We start from the raw sequence: 7,142 nt of genomic DNA on the forward strand, positions 1-7,142 counted from the left end.
TTGTGTTTTCAATCACATCCCATGTATTGTTTGCATCCGAGCTTTGAGTGACAACAAAAAAGATTGATTGAGAAGAAGATAATAATGACCAAGAAAGAAGATGAGCAAAATAGAGAACCAAGGAGAAAGAAACTGATGTAATCAAATCATTTACTATCACTTGATAGGATGCTAAATACATCCACTAGTCCTAAGTTAATTTTTTTTGGCAAACAAAATGACAATACTATGCTTTCAAAACAATCATAAAATTTGAACATATTCATAAAAAGTATAAAATTGTAAAGCCAAATTTAAATCGATCATATTATATCACATGCAAAATCATATATCAACGAAGATAGAATCAAACATCCAACACAAGTTAGATAATATTTTTATTACTTACTAAGATCATATTTAATCTTATATTAGTTGAATAATCGGAGAGTTGAGATATTATAAAAAGTCAAAAAATAAAAATTAAGGATAGAATACGTTCGTATATTATATGCTTTGTTCTTTAGTTTAAGTACAAAAGTCATTTATATCTTATATCTTGCTTTCTATAAAAGATTATGATTATTTTAATTAAAATTTCACTAAGTTGAAGTGATGTAATTTCTATTGCCCTCTTTTATTTTTCAGGAAATCTAGAATTCGGATACTAATTAGAATCAAAATCAAATTTTGGTTCAAACATATTTTGTAGATTTAAAATTTCAGAATATTTTCATAAAACTTATTAAATCCACTATAATATGCATAAAATCTTACAACAATTAAAAAATATATTAACACGAAAGCGTACCTGATCAATCTATTAAAGTATTTTCTAAATTAATCGGTAATTTGATTTGATGAATCTATAATTATAATTATATTTATAATTGATAAATCTGTAATTGTGTCTCAAGATTTTCATATTCATAACTTATCTGATTTAGAAATATGACTGATGGTATCTACACAATTAATTTTCATAATAATTATATCCCTTAATCAAATAATTTTATTTTAATTATATCACTTTAATTTTGACTAATCAAAACAATAACTTAACATATTTAATTATACATATATGATCCTTAAAATTCTAACGCTTCAAAGTCATCAATTATTGAAGGAGAAGGACAGATAACAGAGAAAGAAAGATGATGAGTACATAAGTCCAAGAAAATCAATCAAAGTATTGCTGCAAGAAAGGAACAAAAACAGGACGTTCACGAGAAGATATTAACAGTACCTTAATGTCTAATGTTTACACAGAGAAACAAAAACTCAAATCATACTACAGAGGAAAAAATCCAAAGCTAATGTTGTCTTTAATACACAACACTATAAAAGATACTTTCATCCCCAATACTAACTCGTGTGTACGTCATTTAATATAATAAATATTTTTTCTAATTAAAGAAAACATACTAATTCCTTGGAGTTCTCTCGAGTCTATCGTTGTCGAGAAGAAAGAAGGCGAAGCCGACGACGACGCACTCGAATCACCATTAGGGAATCAAATGACAGCTTCAAAGTAGGACAGTGGTGTCTTTGAGAACAGCGGAGAGAAGAAATAGGTAAAGAAGAAGATGGTGCATAAGGGATCAGATCACAGGAGAGGTGTAGACTGTAGGGAGTGGGAAACATGAAAGCCACTGTAATGTTCATTGATTCAATCTTCTCTCATTCTACTTGGAAAACTGTGTTTTCTTGATTGATTTTTTGGGCAGGTAAATCAATTCAATGATCGAAAGGCATGTTCTCTGGGAATTAAGAGACAAACTTGTAGTACCAATTACTTCTAACATCACTAAAACCTGTCAACCAATTACCTCCAATATAACTACCAACTACCAACTACCAATTACCTTCTTGATGACCAAATTGAGAGCCTTTTGAACATCTCTAGCATGGCCTTAGCACACAAAACCTACATCCGTAAAAATTATTAAGGCGTCCGATCATGCAAATCTTATTTTCGGTATTATTTTTGTTAGAGTTGGCCATCATCAAAACGAATTTAACTAATGATTCAGGATGCTGTTTTGACTTGATTAAGAGATTTAGCTCTTAATTTGGTCCTCGATATTTTCTTCAAAACTTATATACGGTATGTGATTTATAACGTCTTTCTTGATGTTCAAGATAAAAAAGATACTCGAAAGGAGGATCAATGATTAAAATTAAGAATCTAAAGACACAAGATATCTTGTATCGTATTTCAAGAAAATTCTATTTATAATCTGAGAACCCTAACCGTAAGTGATTAGAAAAATATTTTTAAGTTAAAGATTAATTTAACGTATAATTTTAGTGTTTCTTATCGATTTCTAGCTAACTATGCTCCCATGTCGAATCTTGATTGACTATGAATATTCATCATGTTTGTATTATTATTATTTTATTGATTCTCTCGTATTAAATTTGGATCAAGAAAACAATAACTTAATGCTCTCTCACTCACTTAACCATCAATCAACTGATGGCATTGTTGCCATGAACAATAGTTTGTCAATCTAAAGGGCTCCTGTGATGCAACCCACTACCCAACATCTTTCACATTCATTACTGATGTCCTCTTCATTTATTGGTTTGGCCCATTTCCATGGTAGATTAAAGTGATTTATTAGTTCACAACCAAAACCCTATCTCAACTCCCAAATTAGTTTTTGTTTTCTTTCCTCATCAATGGTTTCCTGAGATATTATGAGCCTTCTGTGCTCTTTAAATTTCACCAGCAGTCACCTCAAGATCAACCACACCAATAATATAGCAGCACTATTTACGACTATTTATAGTCGTCTGTTCATAAGATTTGACATAGTTCTACGCTGGTTGTCAATAGTCGTAAGGTAACTCTTATATTTTTCATTCGAGATTGAGATTGGCACTGACTGCGTGCCATAAAATATCACTTATTTAAATTTGTCTTGCATTCAACAGCTGTTTCTTCTGATCTTCCATTCCATGCTTCTTTGATTCTTCTTCTTTGTTGCTATCTCTTCCAACAGGATGTCCAACAATCTTGCAATCAGAACATTTATGATGAACCATTCCATTGATGACATGTTCCTCTCAGTGGATCCACAACTTGAATGTCATCAGCCAGATTCTTTCCCACATTTATTTCTTTGCAGATTCTTCTTTTCAGGTAAATACAAGACTTGTGATGGTGCTTTTCATTTTGCTCAGTGTCCTTTTTCTCCAATCCTTTTGGTCGAAGAATGAAAACTTAATCCATATATAGTTCACATATTTTGGTTTCTATGTACATATCCTGTTAGCACTTGAAAATAAAAGATTCAGTACGATGATGACGTAGATTAAGATTGCTCGTTTACATTTGAACGAGTAGGATTCGAGTCACGAAAATAGTTTCTTTCGAAATCTCGTATATAAATCAAAGTCTCTAACTCATAGCAATCTAAATATTTAGATATTGTTTTGGAATCTAACTCGATTTTTTTAAGAAATATACTATCATCATCTAACCTGCATTAGAAATGACAAAACTCGTTAACTACTTAGGTTTCTAAATTTGAATCTAACTCTTCGTAGGTTTATTTTATAGTTCACATAGTTTTGTTTCTATGTATTACCACATGAAAATAAAACGATGGTGTAGGTTAAGATTGCTCATTTAGTGAGTAGGATTCGAGTCACGAAAATAGTTTCTTTCGAAATCTCCTATATAAATCAAGCCTATGTATTATATCCGATCTCTAACCCATAGCAATCTAAATATTTAGATATTGTTTTCGAATTCGAGTCGAATTTTTTAAGAAATATCAAAATTTAATTTAAGTGAGTCGAGAAGACTATGTTTCCTAATAAGATTTATGACTACTATCATTCTTAACCATAGCTAATCATTTGATGAACTTTATAAATTATAATAATTTATTTCTTTAATTTTTTATCTAAAAAAAATTAGAAGATGTCAACTATCTTTGCTGATAAGTCTTAGAAATCAAATTTCACCTCCACCCCTACCCAATTTTTCTGTTCAAATTCTCTCAAACTTGGCACACCAACTTCGGTCTCTTTGCCATTTAATGAAGCCAATCATCATAAGTGATGTTTCATACGTAGATCGTTGAATTAGAGGAAGAGGAAAGCACAACAAAGCTGATTGCCAACGGAGGAAGGAATGTCCCCATGGATGAACTCGATCAGATGTTGGTGGATGCGATCTTAAATTCATGCAGATGCGACCATTTATTCTTTTACGGAAGCATTTATGCTTAAGGTTTGGGAGTTCGAATTCTTAGATTTTGGATGCTACGTTCGTTGTTACTTCCTTGAGGATATAAATGGAGCATCAATGCGAAGTTGTACGAGAGTAAGTAGAGGAGACCAAACTGATATCTTTATTGTGAATTTTAGGATTAATCCTAGTCAAGTTTGATCATCAAATCTTTGTGAAATTTATCCAAATTAGCTAGTTTTCCGAGTTTTGTTACGTTCGTAAGAGTATTTAGAACCTGAACGAAGGAGAAATCCTCTCGAAAGTAAAATAAGTTGATAGCAATATTTAGAACATGAACGAAGGAGAAATCCTCTTGAAGGTAAAATACTTCGTAGCTCGTATCCCTCGTCTCACTTTAGTTCGAGGACGAAAGATATTTATATAATATATTAAGCTTCTTATAAAAGATTACATCGAAGATTTATTTAGCAAAATCTTCTAATTGTCAAGCCAGTATATATTCATAGATGATAAAAGCCCCGAACAAATAAGTTTTGAATCATGATATATTTGAGAATATCGCTTTATATAATGTGATTTTTACGATCATCAATTTAACGAGTGAATATATTATTTCAATACTCGATGTGATATGTCCAATAAATTTTTAATTATCTCTTAAATTGATGTGACATCTTAATAATAATCATTAATCGAATTCCACTTGGCCAAAACAATGGCCGTATCACTATCGAATCCAAAAATAAAAACTACTTCGATATCAAAATAATCTCAGTTAAACCTCAAGAAAGACCTTAATTGATGATTGTTATTTAACAATGGACATAAAACTTGAAATTTTATCTAATCCAAAGCAACTTTCCACTGACATATATGTAAAAAAAAGAATGAAAATGAAAGTAATAATATATTGTCAATTCCAAACGAGATGATTTATTTATATTAAATGTAAATAAAACATCTAAACATAAATGGGTTCGGTGGATTCGACTATCCAATCTATTGCCATCCCTTAATCTCGGAGTGGTAAATGACATGGCTACAGTAAAGCTTTTCTTTTTCTCCACAGAAATATTCATTTTTCGAGTTGAAAGAAGTTTCTTTTACGTTATTAAAAGAAAGAAATTAAAAGACCATGAAGAAAATTCAAAAAATAAGAACTAAATAATACATATTTTCTGGCAAAGAACCCAAGCAAAAGAAATTACTGTTCCTGTCGACTATAACAGTACCATCTTGCAGTGCCGAGAGGGAGTAGTGCCATATTAATAGTGAATTTTATGGTGACACATACGGGGAATTTAATGCATTCATTCAATGATTTCATCCATTTATTTAATGGCATGACTCAGAGAAGCATTTCTTGGGAAGCAAAACTAAAGAAATCTCGATTATTATTGGTTTTCATTTATGCATATAAGACGATGCTACGGTGGTGGTGTCAATTAAGAGTATAAGCTTCATACAGATTTATGTTAATCCACCACTTATTATTTCCAAGGTTTTTTTTTTTTTGGTTTTCACGAGGGACACTTTTTTTTTTTCTCTTTTTTTCCTTTTTAGATGATTTTTCTTTCTAAGACAAAACAAATTTGCAAGAAAATTCAAATTTTTCTTCTTAAAATTATGTTTTTCTTTTAACAATGATAATTTTCTAAAATTAATTTTGAGTCGAGAGGTAATGAATATGTACTAAATTTGGTATAATAAGTTTTGTAAGGGACATATATTTTGATGCTATTACATAAAAAACTATGAAGATGAAAATAAATTAGGAGTAGAGATTTTGATGCATTATATTGATTGAGGAGTAAAAAAATCAAGACTCATAAGTTCGGATCATTTTTTATCTTAAAAATATCTTTTGAAATTCACGATCCCCGAAAGAGAAATCATATGAACACACTCAAAAAGAATAATTTTTCTAAACCTATTGGGTCGCACATATTCTTGAGTTATCAAATACATTATCATTTTAATATTAAAAAATATTAAAATGAGATGCACTTTGTTCAAGAAAAAAAAAACTTTGATTGCAAAAGAATTTTGACATGAAAGTTACATACATAATTATTTTTTACAAATTATTTATGTTCTTACTCGGAATAGAGATACTGATATATTTAGTAGTATATTGATTGACGAGTAGGAAAATCAAGGACTCATAAGTCCGGATCACTTTTTATCTTAAAAATATCTTTTGAAATTTACGATCTTCGAAAAAGAAGTCATATGGATATACTCAAAACGAATAATTTTTCTAAAACCATAGGATCACACTGACCAATTCTTGAGTTATCAAATACATTATCATTTTAATATAAAAAATTATTAAAATGAGATGCACTTTGTATTTTCTTTTTCTAATTTCCTACAAAGAGTTAAGCTTTTTTTTTTCTTTACAAAGAAAACCCTCTATTATTTTTCTCTTTTTTTTTCGGTATAAAGAAATCATGTTTATAATTCGAATGATATTTTGATACTATTTGAAAAAGTTAATACGATTTGTGAAATATTTGAAAATGAATGTAATGCGGGGAAAAAGATGAAAATGATATGTTTTTCTCTCATTTTTGCAGTCTAAAGAACTCTTGTTTATAATTACATTTATATTATATATACATACATACATACATACATACATACATACATATATATATATATATATATATATATATATATATATATATATATATATGTGATGTATAATTGTTAAATCATATTTTGATTTTTTTTATGTGCATATATATTCCTAGATAACATTCCTCTGATTATATATATATATATATATATATATATATATATATATATATATATATATATATATATTAATCAAAATCTATTTTCAAGGATGTGATGCTAAAGAGTAAACAAAGAGTTTGAGTTAAAGATCCTATAAAAATTATGTTAGATATGCTTGATATGACTCCTTCTATGTTTAAGTCAATTTAAGTTT

This window comes from Musa acuminata, chromosome BXJ3-3 (genome assembly GCF_036884655.1).
Source record: "Musa acuminata AAA Group cultivar baxijiao chromosome BXJ3-3, Cavendish_Baxijiao_AAA, whole genome shotgun sequence".
In the NCBI taxonomy this organism is placed as follows: domain Eukaryota; kingdom Viridiplantae; phylum Streptophyta; class Magnoliopsida; order Zingiberales; family Musaceae; genus Musa; species Musa acuminata.